Genomic DNA, 17369 nt, shown 5'->3' on the forward strand with positions numbered 1-17369 from the left:
TGTTCTTTTCAGTGACTGCTGACTCAGCCTGGTGACAAGTAGTGAACCTCCATCTCTGCACAGTTAATTGTCTGTCTAGAGCATAAATGGAAATGGGACATATGACTAAATTCCCCTTTAATATCACTCTGGGTTAGATGAGAAGAAGGATTTTTCAGGCGTATTCAGCTCCGTCCAACAGAAACGCTCCGTAGCTGCATCAGCCGCCCACATTTATATTACTGAGATTTATGGACGATGTCTCTGGCTCATTAGAGTGCAAGCTCTTGGGAGGAGCTTTCAGTTGGGGTTTAGAGATTCAGGGCAATGTTTGTGTCTCCGGTTCATTAGAGTGCAAGCTCTTGGGAGAAGCATTCAGTTGGGGTTTAGAGATTCAGGGCAAAGTTTGTGTCTCCGGCTCATTAGAGTGCAAGCTCTTGGGAGGAGCATTCAGTTGGGGTTTAGAGATTCAGGGCAAAGTTTGTGTCTCCGGCTCATTAGAGTGCAAGCTCTTGGGAGGAGCATTCAGTTGGGGTTTAGAGATTCAGGGCAAAGTTTGTGTCTCCGGCTCATTAGAGTGCAAGCTCTTGGGAGGAGCATTCAGTTGGGGTTTAGAGATTCAGGGCAAAGTTTGTGTCTCCGGCTCATTAGAGTGCAAGCTCTTGGGAGGAGCATTCAGTTGGGGTTTAGAGATTCAGGGCAAAGTTTGTGTCTCCGGCTCATTAGAGTGCAAGCTCTTGGGAGGAGCATTCAGTTGGGGTTTAGAGATTCAGGGCAAAGTTTGTGTCTCCGGCTCATTAGAGTGCAAGCTCTAATGAGCGGAATCTTTGACAAAGGATTTGGGGGTTCAGCGGAATCCAATAAAGAGTATTTGCTGCTTCCCTGGTATTGGGGGTGGGGGGAGCCCCTTGTTCAGATACAAGTTCAGTAAAACAAGTCTAGAGATTTTGGGGAAGAGAATTTGCTGTGGGGCCCAGTGATATTTACTCACCCCAATAATAACATTATTTCTATTATAATAGAATTTAGTTTTCCATCCCCCAAATCTTTCAGCCTTATAGAACAGACTCCTCCCACAATTGCTCTGTCAGTTCATTGGCTCAGGTAGAAACAGAAGAACCAATCAGTGAGGAGCTTTAGTTACAGTGAGACAGGTGATTGGTGATTGTCAGTGTGTGGGGGAGGGGCACAGGGACTAATAAATCAATAAAGAAATAAATCAAATGTATTTGGGGGAAGTTCAGTAAAAGGATCGAGTCTCTGGGGAGAAATAAAAGGGAAGATAAAGTCAGAGCTGGGAGGAGGGACATGAGGTTACAGGAGGGGCGAGGCCAGTGACGTGCTAGAGGGCGGGGCCGGAGTGACGTCAGCTGAAGTACAATTGTCTGTTGAGACGTGACCGGAAGCATCAGATTTACACTGAGAGACGAGGAAAGCTCAGAGAGAATCAATGGGAGACAATGAGGGGCTGAAACCACACAAATGAATCACTCAGCCCTTGTGCTCCGCCCCATAATCCCACACTGCTGCAGCCCCGCCCCTGCCTCTCTCGCACCTGCTCAGGTAAAAGTCCGTAACGTCATTGCAAGGAGGGGTCGTGGCGATCACACCCGAGCCTGCGGGCATTGCCCCCTTTGCAGCCATTGGATGGGCTTGTTTGGATTGATACAGAATTCTTCCAATCAGAGCTCAGCTGCCCAACTTGTGGCCAATCGTTTGGTAAGGAGAGGCGTGCAGTAAGGTGTAGGCAATGATTGTCAGGGAGGCGAGCCAATGAGGAAAAGCTGTGCATCAGAGGGGCAGGCGTGTGGGTGGGACTGGGCGCAGTGACTGACGCATGTGGTGTCCAATAGAAAGCGAGAGCCGCCCCGGGTTGGTGATTAGTGGGAGGAGTCAGTGGGCGGGAAGTGCTGGTGACAGCTCAGTGTCGGCTCATTTGTTGGAGAGATCGGCTCCGGCGAGTTCCTGGGGAATTAGTGACAGACACAGGTAATGTCAGCTCTTGGGCTCAGCAACTTCATCTCTGGGACTGGATCTGCTCCAACCCCTTCTGTCTCCTCTTCTTCCTCCGACCCCGCCCTCTCCTTCTTATTGTCTCACTCACCTGCTGCTGCTCAACTGCAACTCTCACTGTGTTGTTATTATTATTATTCTTATTATTATCTCTACTCAACTGCAACTCTCTCACTTTATCATCATCATCACTGGTCTCTATTGTCCCTAATTCCCTTCTCTCTACTTTAACCCTCTCCTCCCACCTACATCTCCTGTAACCCCGCCCCTTCTGCCCCCCCCTCAGTCACATGTAGGGACTCATCCCAAGGAATCTCTGACTTTATTGTACCACGTGACTCCTATCAGCCAATGGGAGAGCTTTGTCTTATTCTCCTGACACCCCAATATTTGCACCTGAGTCTATTGTCAGTGACACCCCAGTATTTGAGTCTATTGTCAGTGACACCCCAGTATTTGAGTCTATTGTCAGTGACACCCCAGTATTTGAGTCTATTGTCAGTGACACCCCAGTATTTGAGTCTGTTGTCAGTGACACCCCAGTAGTTGAGTCTGTTGTCAGTGACACCCCAGTATTTGAGTCTGTTGTCAGTGACACCCCAGTATTTGAGTCTGTTGTCAGTGACACCCCAGTATTTGAGTCTGTTGTCAGTGACACCCCAGTATTTGAGTCTGTTGTCAGTGACACCCCAGTATTTGAGTCTGTTGGCAGTGACACCCCAGTATTTGAGTCTGTTGGCAGTGACATCCCAGTATTTGAGTCTGTTGTCAGTGACACCCCAGTATTTGAGTCTATTGTCAGTGACACCCCAGATAAAAGTGTGGGAGTTGTAGTAGAACAATGGGGGAGGCATCAGGAGTATAAACTGATTATTATCATTTCTCTATAGACTGAGACACAGGAGGGGGGCGCCCGTACCCCCCATTCTGGTTTGGTGAGTTTTAGCCCCTGGGCTGCACAACTAACCCAATAGATCATGTGACCGATAGTTCAGCACAAATCATTCATTGGCCAAAAGCTTCTGTCCTGGGGGGTCCTTAGCTTGTCCCTATGAGAGGAATGTGTTGTATCATGGGGGGGGGTTGTTTATGAAACAGACTCTGGCAGCCCCTCCCCGCAGCCAATACACAGGGTCACCTGACGTCCCTATATGTAGTGAGGGGGGGGCACAGCAGTGACTCTTCCCTGGGGGGATGACACTCCCCGCTCAGGTTGTTGCCCCTGGTGTGACATCAGTAAAACCTCAGCCAATCACTGAATCATTTGTGTTGCAAAGTGTCGGGTCACTAAGTGTCAGTTGAAGTCACAAGTGTCAGACACATAAATGTCACTGGAGGAAGTTGCCCTTTATAAGGACACAAGGGGGAAGGTGCCCCAGCACAGTGACTTTGTATGGTGTGTTTAGTACATTGCACCCCCAGTCTGTGCCCATGTGACTAGAACACCCCCAGTCTGGTTAGGGCCCCTCTACCTCCAACTGCCGTAATAGAAAAGTTCACCCCTAGTTCTTGGCTCCCGCCAGGACTCCATTTCCCACAATGCTTTGCAGACTGCCAGGGTTTTCCTACTTTACAGTGGGAAGTGAGAGTTGTAGTACAACATTATCTAGTGATGTTGTGTTAGTGATACAATGTTTCCTGCACTAGTGAATCAAGTGCCACTGCCTGCACCACTGTCACATGGGAAAACTTCCAGCTCAGCCAATCACATGAGGCCGGCCCTTGGGTGAAGCAATTGGGTGTTCCTACATAATGTCACTGCACTAATGAGGCTACTGAATCTGGTTTAACTGGTCCGTTTGTAGTGGCCCAGTTTGTAGTGGCTCAGTTTGTAGTGGCTCAGTTTGTAGTGGCTCAGTTTGTAGTGGCCCGTTTGTAGTGGCCCGTTTGTAGTGGCCCGTTTGTAGTGGCCCCGTTTGTAGTGGCTCCGTTTGTAGTGGCCTCGTTTGTAGTGGCCCGTTTGTAGTGGCCTCGTTTGTAGTGGCTCCGTTTGTAGTGGCCCAGTTTGTAGTGGCCCCGTTTGTAGCGGCCCCGTTTGTAGTGGCCCGTCTGTAGGTGCCACATGAAGCAATACATTTGTACTATATGCCACATATGGGCTTGAGAAATCATTTAATGGCACATGATTCTGTTTCCAAAGTCCCTGGGGTGACAGTTTGAGCTGAAGAACCTCCCAGAGGCGGAGCAAGAGAATTTTGGGGTTGAGATTCCAGGTGAACCTTTGTTTTCATTGTCTTTGCTGCTAATGGGGGGGGGGGGTGTTTGTTCTTGTCCCAGTGTAACACTAATGAGGGATGATGTGAATGTTTGTGTAGGGGGAGGGCAGAGCCATAATTAACCAATCACTGATGACTTCAGCTCCAGCACTTGATACTCACAAGGGTCGGCTGGGAGTTGTAGTATAATCTGCATGTTGCTGAAGCAGCTCATTATTAAGTTTCTCTATTAATTAAAGCCTCATCCCATTACACTGGCTTTGTCTGACTCGGCCCTTCTTCCAGCTCAGTCTTTTTGACTTTTTACACGAATGGAAATTCTTTCCCGGCAGATTCTGCTTCAGCCGAAAACCTGATTTGACTTGTACAGAACAAATCCATTTTCCATCTTTTTAACTCATTCCTCCCTGTGGCCTGAAAGGTCTTTCACTGGCCTGAATCTGCAAGACACAAGCCCAGGAGTTTTTCTTTCAAACCCGACGCATTATTGGAATTCTTGAGAAGGTTTTGTCAGAGCGGGAATCAACCAATCACAGCAGGTAAAATGTGTCGGTGACTCACAGCATGAGCTTGTTGGTTGCGCCTGGGGATCTCGCAGGACAAATACAGTTTGGTTTTTATTATTATTTCTTACTGTCGCCTCCTGTGTTGGATCCTATTTGTCTTGCAAATGAAGTCTGGGCAAATAAATGACATTTCCAGGAGGCTGACGGGGCTTTAAATATAAACTTGACTGCGCCGCTTCCCCTTTGTTGTCTGATGATTCACATTATTGGTAAATGACATTTGTCTGTTTCCTTAATGCAACTCTGCTGTTTAACATTGTTACCGCTGTACAGATACAAATGCATCGCGGCTCACGTGTTTCTTCGTTGTGTTTCTTGAAGGTCACAGGGAGTGTGAATTAATATTATATATATGTGTGTGTGTATATATATATATATATATATATATATATATATATATATATATATATATATATATATATATATATATATATATATGTGTGTGTGTGCGCTTGTGTTAGAGTCCTGCAGCGGGTCAGGTAGCCGCGGGTTACCTGCAGAAACCTGCGGGTTGCGGGTAGAAGTTCCAGTTGCGGGTATAGATGCGGGTCACAGGTCGGGCTGCGGGTCTTCTCAATAGCTTTTTTTACTCCTTTTCTGATCACGTCTACTTCCGATGATGTCACTTTCGGTTTACAATGACAGCACTTCCTGTTTTACTCCTTTTTTTCTGATCACATCTACTTCTGATGATGTCATCGGTTTACAATGACAGCACTTGATTCTTGATGGTCAGCGGGTCCGGGTTGCGAATAAGGTACTTGTGGGTTGGGAAGCGGGTCTGGTACGGGTTCCAAAAAATGGACCCGCGCAGGACTCTAATTTGTGTAGTCAGCTCTCCCGCATCCCTACATCACTTCTATGGCCGGGAGCCCTTCAAGCAAAGCCATTATCACATCATGTTCTCCTCTCAACGGGCTGAGTGTCTCCTTTCAACGTCACCCACCCTCCTTCCCTTTATATTCTCATTATTTTTTATTTTTCTCTTCTACCTTGTCAAAAGGATTTAATTCTGAGCAGAATAGTAACCGGTTAAAGTAACTCAATATAATACACAAAAGCCATGAATATCCTGTAAATTATATCCTTATAAACGGTGAGTAGTGATGTCATCAGTTATAAACGGTGAGTAGTGATGTCATTTCTGTCACATGACTCACTGAAATTTGTGTATTATAATAAATAAAGTACCCCCAGTTGTAAAATATGAGGATATTAGAAGTTACCTCGGAGTTCCATGACCTGTATAAAAACACTCAGCCTTCGGCCTCGTACTTTTATATGGTCATGAAACTCCTCGGTAACTTATAATATCCTTATATTTTACAAGAGGGGGTACTTTATTCACTATATATATATATAAAGATGTTCTTCTAGTCTGGGTCTAGATGGGTTACATCTACTTGCCATGAGAAGCAGCCAAACATGCTGTGTGGGACCCCATGTAAGACACCCCATGAATGTTACTACAAGGTGTTGCTGGGGGCAATGCACATTATTAGATGACCCATTGTAGGAAAGGCTCCTCAAGTCAAGAGTGACAGTTGGAGAGATTGGAAAGAAGAAGGACTATTTGCTCTTCTAGATACACCTGAAAGCTCGGGTTATTTAGGGTGAGATTTGGGATGAATATATATTGGCTGCCCTAGATATTCTTATCTCTATGTCTGACTTGATATTTCACAAGTGGGGCAGGGGCCTGACCAAAGGTTGGACTTTCAGTTGGAGCTTGAACTAAAAATATCTGACAGCTAGTGCTCTAATGTGATTTCACTAGTGTTGTATGCTATGGGAGCAGACCTGACTAATTTGAGCCAAGCTGAAAGTTCTACCCAACTGATTGGACTATAGGCAACACGTATGTTCCTTTGGATTTTGTCCTTGCACTTGTAGAATGTCCAGCCAATTGCTCTTTAATGAAATGTGCTGGTGCTTCTGCAGCGTAAGCAGTTGTGAACCTTCATTAACTCTCAGCTCTGAACAGTGAAAGGAAATGTTCTCTATGCGTAGATAGTACCTGCTGGTTTCTATCATACAAGTCTATGTACACAAAGCTGGCGTCAGATGGAGAAAATGTTATGGATTTCAGCAGGGGATCCTCAAGGCATCGATTCTGCCGTCTAGTTTCACTGTGGTGGGAGCGACTGTGTAAATGTAGCGGCTGATAACTTGTTCATGAGTCAGAACTTCTGCAGTGATACTTAGTCATTTCTCACTCGATGGATTTATTGGTTCATTCCCTTGAATTTAATGATCAGGGACTGTAGAATTTAGGATAAGCTTGACTGTTACTGTCTGTTGTGTTGTTCTTGTTCATGAGTCAGAACTTCTGCATTGATACTTAGTTATTTCTCACTCGATGGATTTATTGGTTCATTCCCTTGAATTTAATGAACAGGGACTGTAGAATTTAGGATAAGCTTGACTGTTACTGTCTGTTGTGTTGTTCTTGTTCATGAGTCAGAACTTCTGCATTGATACTTAGGCATTTCTAACTTGATTGATTTATTGGATCATTCCCTCGAATTTAATGAACAGGGACTGTAGAATTTAGGATACACTTGACTGTTACTGTCTGTTGTTCTTGTTCATGAGTCAGAACTTCTGCATTGATACTTAGTCATTTCTAACTTGATGGATTTATTGGTTCATTCCCTTGAATTTAATGCAAGTGCCCAGATATCACTCTATATGGCAAACAATCACCACTGAAATCATTTGATCACAGGAAGAGTTTCTGAATATGTTGTTGGAATTTCTCAAGCTGAGATACAGTTAATTCTATCAGTGAAATAAGCTGAGAGCCGTAGGGGTTTAGTTCATTAGAAAGAGTTGGCCGGAGTTCAAGCACGCAGAATGCCATTCTGACTGACATGATGGGGCTGGAAGATTCCTTTTGCAAAGGCCAAATCCACTAATTCACAGAATTGTGTTGTCTTGTGTAGTGTACGTTTTTATATAAGCATGGCCTCCAACCTGTTGGCTTGTCGGCTTTTCTTATGGAAACAAAAGGTGCTTGAGGCTTTCGTTAGTAGTTTATTAAAAGATTTACAGACACAGTGTAAGATGCCTGTGTGGTTTTGTGCAGTGGAACTGGGGAGAAGGGTAAATAGTCCAGAAGTAGAATTTCCGCACCTTCCTCGCCTTTCCTATGATATTCCTTATTAGTGATGCAGAGCTCCCTAGACGGTCAGCACATGTCAATCATAGGAGTAACAGCAAAATGGAAGAGAGTCGCACAACACCACAATTATTGCAGGTGGGGAGCTTACCCCTTTTATTTTTCAGAAGGGAAAATAGCCATAATGCTGGGATGGTATACTCTGGGGAAGGGTAGATTAAGGTTGAAGGATCATAGGACAGTTTCTCCACTTTATCCAGGAGAGAAATACCCAAAAGAAGCCCTGCTACTCCCCTTGGCCATTATGTGAACTGCCTGAAATGGCCAAAATTGGCGGCTCTTGGCCTTAAAGCACAATCAGTATCTTTAATCAGTATCCGGGGTGGGAGCAGTTGTTCTGAATCTACTGGAAGAAGAAACCTGTGTCTCTATCCTAATGGGTTTATGATCATGAATGGGTTGGGGCAAATAAAAGAATCCTGATGTATAAGTCAGTAGCTTGCCCCAGAGCTGTTGTACCGTCTGTTTGGATTCTTGGAGAGTTTGGATTCCTACAGTGTCCCAGAGATTGGCATTACCACTTCTTGGTTCTATGGGCAAACTGCTGGCTGGAGACCGTGACATTTCTGTTTGGGGCTTTCAATTGGGGCATTTAGATTTATATATGAGTTTATAGCAGTTTCTCACTCTATAGAGAGGTTATTATTCATTGTTCTACACCTGTGCCCTAAAGTGTAGGACACTTGCTCAATCACTGGGTTCAACACTGTAATATTGTGTTTCTTTTGCTGGGAAATAAAGCAGAGTCAGTCCTTTCTCATATCAACCTGTTTACTGTCTGTAGTCACATTCCTGGAATTCTAGAAGGAGAGGCAGGGCCACATTTACCCTGCAGTGTCAACAATTAAATTCCTGTATTTTTTAAAGGGGTCTCGCTCTGACTGGGCCTGTTGTTTGTTTTTTATACTTTATGTCTTGGGAGACAGCTTCACACGCTACTGTTTTGGCTGTATAAACTGTGGTTTACTCACTGCAGCTTTACAAACAAATGAAGTTGGATTATTATTAGTATTTTGAGGAGGGAGCAAGTAAAATGTAGGTGGTCCCCCTATTATATCTTTCCCTGGGCCCACCGATTGCTAGCCTTTATCTTTCCAAGGTCTTCTTGGCTTAGTGGAACAGAATTACTGGGCACTGCATTGTATCAGTGTAAAGAATATCAAGGGACACTGCGCTTTCAACAGCAATTACATTTTTCAATTAATCTCTATTGGAAAGTTGCTCAGAATCCCATTTTCTTACATTTTTGGGGTTGTGACTGGTAAGAAATGCATCCTCCCAACTGTCCCTTTTTCGGAGGGACAGTCCCTCTTTTGACAGCTCAACCCGCAGTCCCTCATTTGTACTGGAAAGTCCCTCTTTTCTCTGCACTGAACAGCCAGAAAAAGAAACAAAGTTTCTCACTTATTTGGCTTTTAGCAGAGAGCCCAGAACAGCTAACAGGTGCAAATAAGATACTTTGTAACAATTTTGAGACACAAAAACACAGTTTAGATAAGGAGAAATATTTTCAAACTTTCATAACCTGTCAAATTTTGTAAAACAAACATGGTAATTAGGGGGTGTGGCCACAGCAAGGGGTGTGGTCAAAAAAATTGCTGCGCTACGTGCGGGAAAACATTTTTTGTCCCTCTTTTTACTTCCAAAATGTTGGGAGGTATGGAAATGTTTAGTGTGCAGGCGCTGGCCTAATAGAAATAAGCTTTCAATAAAAATAATGTATTGTAGATATAAGCCTGTGTTTCCTCCTGCAGCCCCACAACTGAATATTCTGTATATTTAGGAACAGTGACATTTGTACAGAGGGGTCAGAATGTTGAATATTCAGAGCGCAGTCATTTGCATTCATGGGATATAATTCTGCATGTTCTACCCCACACTATTGCGTGTGTATGGGCTGAACTGCTCATTAGGAGCCCTGCCTCACCTCTTTTTAGCAGCACACAAACCATGGAAAGGAATTGGGAGAAATTGCCTCTTGCCTAAAGGCAACGCTGATCTTTTCTGTAATAACACGTCTAACTGGTGAGTTCACATTGTTTGGCCTGTCGGGGCACGGAGCTTTCTCCAAATTATCTACACAACAAAGAAAGGGCCGATTAAACATTTATTTACGTTCTTTTGGCAAAGGACAAATCCCCCTCCATTTATAGGACTAGGGACACTTTTAGTCTCTTGTTCTCAACAGAGAGTCAGGTTCCAGGACCCAGATTTAAAAGGATATTAACTTATTAAAATGTTATATAAGAAAAGCATGAGGATTTCTAAGCTACACTGTTTCAAGAGTCAGAATGAGCAGTGCAGAAGGCAGAGAAACAAATAAACAAATAAAGCCGCTGAACATGTTTTGAATATATTCGAAGGTTATGAAGAATTAGAATTGCATTTCTAAGGCGCTGGACAGATCAAGCCTTTTATATACAACCAAACGATGATGTGTTACAAGTTGTGTTGAGTACAATGGGGCACCTTGTGTTTTCCATCTCAGGGCAGTTTGAGGCCCAATTGGGGAATAATGAGATGATGCTCTTGCAGCGCTGCCATTCCATAATTCACTTTGCCCCAAATTGACGTCTAAGCCATAAGCAGTTGTTGTGCTAATTGATTCTGATTGGTTTCCATGTCTAGTAAACCCCTCCCTCTGTGTTCAAATAAATTGCCCCTTTAGATCAGGGATCCCCAACCTTTTGAACCCGTGAGCAACATTCAGAAGTAAAAGGAGTTGGGGAGCAACACTAGCATGAAAAATATTCTTTGGGGTGCCAAATAAGTGCTGTGGTTGTACATTTGGTTGCCCCTATGTTGATTGTCAACCTTCATTGAGGCTCTGTTTGGCAGTGCACCTGGTTTTTATACAACCAAAACTTGCCTCCAAGCCTGGAATTCAAAAATAAGCCCCTGCTTTGAGGCCACTGAGAGCAACATCCAAGGGGTTGGGGAGCAACATGTTACTCACGAGCTACTGGTTGGGGATCACTGCTTTAGATCAAAGCCTAGAATTCTTCCTGATTATCTGTTTCACCCTTGATCCATACGGCTCTTGATTAAACTGTGAAGTTGATCAGGACCTTAGACTGTAAGCTCTCCTGCAACAGGGACTGGTGTGCATGATGTATAATCTCTGTAGAGCGCTGCACAATATGTCTGCTCGGTATAACAGATTACAAATTAAGAAATACCGAATGGTCTTTTCATTGTGATGAAGAATCATCTCAAGCCAGAAGATAATTGTTGCAGTTCTGCAAAGAAGCATAAAAAAAGCTTTATAATAAAGGGGATAATCCTGTGCAGATCACGTGCACTTTCTATCAGAGGGAAAGGAATTGTTCCTTGGTGTGTGTCATGTTGTATTATGTATATATAACATTATCTACATATATATATATATATATATATATATATATATATATATATATATATATATATATATACTGTGCTCCAATCCTGAATTGCTGTAAACTGAAGGTATAAGGTTAATGCGCATCCAGGAGGCTCAGTATGATCTTATTACTGATATACAAAAAGAGCATGAAACCCGACGCTGATAAGGATTTGTCCTTTAGTCCCGAGGAATAGGATATGTTCATGTTGGGGTAAACAGTCCCTTTCAGCCTGTATTGATTGTGATTTGCCTGTCTTGGAGGTTACATGTACATTATACCTTTTTTGCATTACTGATTTGTTTTGTAATTATACATTTTATTGAAATGATTAACTTGGCTGGAAAAAATTGCTGAGAAAACAACCCACTGACAGTGTATTTCACTTATTTTTTGTTGTAGAGGAAAGGGACTGATTCTCCCATCACTAACCCTTATCTCTTTCCTGCTTTATGGTTACTTGGTGCACCCCTTGTCTCCTTTAGTTGACTCTGTCTGACCCCGACTACACCTCTATGTCTATCCTCATTGACCAACTGCAGCTAAATACTAATGGACTACTTGCCTAACCAGTCCATCCACGGCCTCACATTTCCTAGTAGGGCCATTGGAGTTGAGGTCAGTCCACTCAAGTGCAGAGAATATAAACGCTGCTTTAGTACAGTGCTAATATGATTGTGATCTACCAGAAAATCACCAGCTGAACACCAGGACATTGTAGCAGCAAATATTTAAATATAACAACGAGGGGGTAGAATCAAATGCAGTAACTGTAGAACCTACACGGGTAAGTCCTTATTACACCTGATTTGGAAGTTTTGATGGTCATTTTGTTGACCCCATTCATGAATTCTTCTAGACGTGTTTGTTCTGTGTTTGTCTTGCTTTTAAACATCTGTAGGTGAGTGTCTGCTTTGGGTTCAGTCTAGGAGTGTATATCGTGTGACTACTGATCACTGTCATGGAAGAATGGCTGCAGTGACCTTATGAGACCTCTATTAAAGGCTGTTAACAAAAGAGCTAGATTATGACTGTTCTGGGTCTCTGGGGTGCCATTAGTCCTTTCAGTTGGCAAATGGGGGGTGGTGCATAGTGACAAGTTATACTAATTTCGCTATTGTGATTACACAGCTCTAGACTTGTGCTTTAATGGGAATGGCTTGTGAGTCGTAGCACATCCCAGACAGGAGTCTTACAAGGGTTAGAGAGCTTACTATCTACAGGAAGAGGAAATATACAGATGATACCGAGTATACTCTAACATTTACTGCAGTTGGAGGACAGATGAAAGAATCTTTCCCAAATTTGAATGAAATGAGGGTTGAGATTTAGTTTATTGGTCAACCAAGGTATTTGTGCCCCATACCAATGTATTTATGCCCCATACCTTGCCAGAGTCCTTTCAATTTTGCTAATACATTTTGTCTCTTGGCTTTTGGAGACAAGGCTTGTTTGGCTGTTCCAGGCTGTGATGTGGATATAACATGTGGCCGATGGAATCATAGAGAGCCCTGCTGCCCATTGTTACCGTTGCTTTTGCCTTTTTTATTCCGCACAGTCGGCCTTATCTAAAGGATACAGAGCTTTTCTGTGCTCGCTGACTCATCCTGTTATAATTCCTGCTTTTTTATTGTATTGTTGCACAAAAGGCCTGAAAGGCTGCTCCTGTATTTCCAAATCCCTCTTTTCCCCCATAGAAATGAAGCTTGTGCAAACTGACCCGTGTCTCCCCACCGCTGCGTATGGCCAAATAATTGCCCAGAACTTTCAGCTTTGACGGTCACTTGGTGCCAGAGGCCGTATTTGCTAGAGCTCAAGTTAAAAAAAAATCTTCAGCTAAGGAGCAATTGTACATTACTTTGTTTTTTATCCTGAAGCCTTTGCTTTTCAGCTGGGAACTGGAATTGCTTTCACTTTATATTTACGTCCATATTCTTAATTGGTGGTCATGGAATAATGTGCACCTGAAGAATTAACTGTATATAATAGTGCTGCAAATTACGGAAAGCCCCAGGACCCAAGCATTCAGGATAACAGGCACCACACACTTGTATTTTGTATACTTAAGGTCTGTTTAAAATGTAAAAGGCCAATAAAGTTGTTTTACCATCTGTATTTCTTTCTGCTGGATTAGGTTGCAAACTATTGCCTTATGTTAGAGACTTAATCACCCAGGGGTTAAGAGTTATTTACTCCGTGGGAGATGGCATTGTTGTTGTTGTTTTCTTGGAGCATTTGGCTTTGTATAATTGATTCCATACAGGCAATGTTGTGTGTACAAATGAGGGATAGTGCTAAACTCTGGGTCTTCTAGCATTTGCTGGATCTTATTTCCCCTTGGATGCCTGGTTAGTAATCCTTAGAGAGAAACTTGCAAAGTCAGTGGTGTATCCCCCCCCAAACTTTTATAAGTGGTATGAGGGACCTTCTTCCCTGATCTGAACTTCTTGCACATCATGCTTGTTCCTTATTCTGAAGGTGCAAGACCTGTAGACCTCTGCTCATCGCATTAAGAACACTAAACCCAACCGATGTTGAAGCATCACACCATTCATTCAATGGCAGAGGAGCAGTTTTGCTTCTGACCAACTCTAGGAGGTGAAAGGAATTCCGAGCCAATGTTTGTTTATAGGAGCTTGTAGGGAATAATGTACCGTCTGTTGTAAAATATGAGGAAACACTTCTGGGTAACTTTATCATTTACAATCGGGGGTACGTTCATTTTGTAATACACAAAAGCAGAGAATGAATATATTGTTTATATAGTTCTTATTGATCAGTGCATACCATAAGCATAGTAATCAGATACATCCCAGTTCCAAGGCCTGTGCAAAAGCAGCAGCATGGCTTCACGATTCTCTGGTGCTTTTTAATATCCTTTCATTTGGAATAAGTATAATGTGTGTTTATTGTAGCGTGTCCGTATACATCTTGTATCAGTTTGGTTATCTCTTAAAAACCTGCTTAAAAAAAATGCTTTTGAACTAAATGGGACTTCAACTCCAGCCAGGCTTCTCTGCCAAATCTTATCATTTCCTAATGTTCTCCGGAGGGATCCTTCTCATTTCCATGTCTGCTTGCCCTGGCCTATGTGAAACCTCTCGGTTAGTGTCTGTTCACTTTCATTTAATGGTCTGGCTTTTGTGAAATGTGAACAGTACTTTGTTTATTTATTTTAAAGACTTGATAAGGCTAAGCTATGGAGTGCTCTGTTAGTGACTGTTCACCTTGATTTAATGGTCAGTCTTTTGTGAAACATGTGCCTGTGATGTGCATTTCTGTGTGTGTGTGTGTCTGTGTGTGTTAGAGTATCTCTGTGTGTCCCTGAGTCTGTGTGTATGTGCCTGAGTTTGTGTGTGTGAGTTCTGTTGACCTGCCTTATACTGTAGGTGCAACTCCATGAGTAACCAACCCCCACATGCAGTCACAGGCAAATGAAAATAAGAAAATAAATAAATTTCATTAACTGAAAATTCTGCCTTCCACTGGTTTGAGGGATCATCTGATGATTATTTAGAAAAAGGCTTGATGAGGCTTCATTCTGCATTATTTCAGGTCTTACACTATATTTGGCTATGGGAATAAATACCTACATTTCTCCTCTCATTTTCCAGCTGCTCCTAGTTATTATTAATATTTGTAGTTGGACAGCTACCAGTAGTCACTTTAGCTACAATACAAGTGCTACTGTCTCACTTCATAATATACCTGCAGAAAAAATTTACACAACACAACAAAAACATAAGCAATAATTTATGTCTTATTTCTGCTGAGGCATATATTGATCAACCAAAAGAATGCTCTTTAAAGTGGGCATTCTCGCCATAGCCCTTCATTTTTCTATCACAGAGTATACTCTATGACTAGTCATGCATGAGATTTGGCAGTTTGGCACAGCCCACACACAAAACACAAAGGGGTCCTGTTTCAAGATGGCAGCGCCTATGAAACACTTTTTACATATAGGATATTTTCTAATCTGTTTCGGATATAGACAAAAACAGCTGACTAAAGGGTTTAACTAAGGAGGGAAAGCTATATATTACTCATGTCTCAAGGTGACAGGTCCTCTTTAACCCCTGGAAGCCTTCTATGGGCACAATCCTCTTACTGTACTACAAGTATCTTTGGGGCAATGGAATGTGATCACATTCATTTGGGTGCCTGTTGAATTCTCTAGGCTAGACTGTTGCTGGTTTTGTTCCTATGCAGTTGAAGGTGCTCAAGTGTAATATCAGTTTCAGGGTGGTTTCAATGCTGAAAGCACCAGTACTTTGCTCTCTAGAGAACTTTCTTTGCTTGTTTTAATCTCTTCACACCTTGCATCAATAACCAACATTATGGGGAAACTCTCTGGTCCTTCATACCAGCACCAGAACTGCAAAGCTATGGAGTATAGTTGATGACTCCCAAATATTGTTGCTCATTTTGCTGAATAAGCAGCGACTGTTTTTAAAAACAAATGATGGTGCGCCGTGCTTCCATTGCTTTCTGGAACACACCGACTTGGGTAGGCATATAGTTTCCATTCTTTCTTAAAATCTCCACAAAAGAGACATTGCTTGTACAATGGACCGATAAATCTGTTTAGCCTTGTGATGTTTGTAAAGGAGCCACCTTAGTTGTTGGGTTCTGCAGCAGTAGCAACAAGTTTAAAGGGATGAAATAAAGGTTTCACAGCATAAAAGTTAAAAATACAAAAGGCAAATGAATGTTTAAATAGAAACTATGGAAAGGAGGCGCTTGAAGACAGCTGACCTTGCTCATCTCCAGAATTCCGTTTCTCCTTCTCATGTCCTACTGTAAATCCGTCTCATTTAGTGGCAATTAATGAGATAATTGTAACAAGCGGCAATGAACTGAGGGAGATTGGGTCAGGATTAACTATGCATCTCTAGGGTTTCATATCTCTTCCACCAAACGAGCCCGTGTAGGTCATTCCATGGAACTGCTTGGTATTACAATAAAGACTGACTTCAGGCTCTACAAATATATATAACCTAGACATAAAAGAATTTGTTTCTAAGAAGCCATCATTGTACTTTTCCATTGAGGCATTAAATGTTTTTTTGCATTTATATCATAATAACAAAAATGTACACAACAAAACTGTGACTGTACTGGAGCAGCCATTAGCCATGACCTAAAGCAGGGATCCCCAACCTTTTGAACCCGTGAGCAACATTCAGAACTAAAAGGAGTTGAGGGGCAACTCCAGCATGAAAAATTTTCTTGGGGTGCCAAATAAGAGCTGTGATTGCCCATTTGGTAGCCCCTATGTGGCTACTTTGAGGCTCTGTTTGGCAGTACATCTGGTTTTTATACAACCAAAACTTGCCTTCAAGTCAGGAATTCAAAAATAAGCACCTGCTTTGAGGCCACTGAGAGCAACATCCAAGGGGTGGGAGAGCAACATGTTGCTCACAAGCTACTGGTTGGGGATCACTGACCTAAAGGTACCATTAACCTAATGGTAACATAGGCCATTGGATTAAGGACTGCATCATTGATGAGTCCTTGCCCCAACAGCCTGCATTCACTGTCGTTGTAATCAGATTGTTTGGGTCGAGGTTGGGCATATCGACCTCACCAAATGACCGGATCTTTTTGTGTCTGGCCACCCCAACATACCTAGGGACCTTCTGTCTTTTAATGTAGGTGGGAGATTCTGGATTCCAGCACAACTGTTCTTGGCTCAGTAAAATAGATAAAGATTCTGGGATAATCACTTGCAAAATGTAAGCATTTGCCCATCTTTCACATGGAAAATTCCTCTGTTAGCCGTGGTGCTCGTTTATTCACTTTCTCTCTGACCTTCACAGCTGAACTGAGCGAACGTTAAAGATGGTTCCTTGGGAATATTGTGTCCTAACGAGAATAATGGGACTTGCACTGACATGCACTGAGCCAGTCACTGGCAGGCTAAAACCCTCTTGTTGTGAATGTTTTATTACTCCGAAAGCCAATTACGGCCATTGGAAATGACAGACATCTTTCTGTGATCCCTACTGACAAATGTAAGCCTTCAATAAAG

General features: G+C 42.8%; 1 protein-coding gene across 3 annotated transcripts in view; it reads left to right on the top strand.

The window, feature by feature from the left end:
• Positions 1-1930: 1930 nt before the first annotated feature.
• Positions 1931-17369, top strand: part of jup.S (junction plakoglobin S homeolog) — a 32847-nt gene continuing 17408 nt past the window's right edge. Inside the window, 1 exon segment of one of the 3 annotated variants that reach the window (NM_001090582.1) lies at positions 1931-1968. The gene's annotated coding sequence lies outside the window, so the exon portion shown is untranslated. 3 annotated transcript variants of the gene reach the window in all.

This window comes from Xenopus laevis, chromosome 9_10S, assembly GCF_017654675.1.
Source record: "Xenopus laevis strain J_2021 chromosome 9_10S, Xenopus_laevis_v10.1, whole genome shotgun sequence".
NCBI classification, from domain to species: Eukaryota; Metazoa; Chordata; class Amphibia; order Anura; family Pipidae; genus Xenopus; species Xenopus laevis.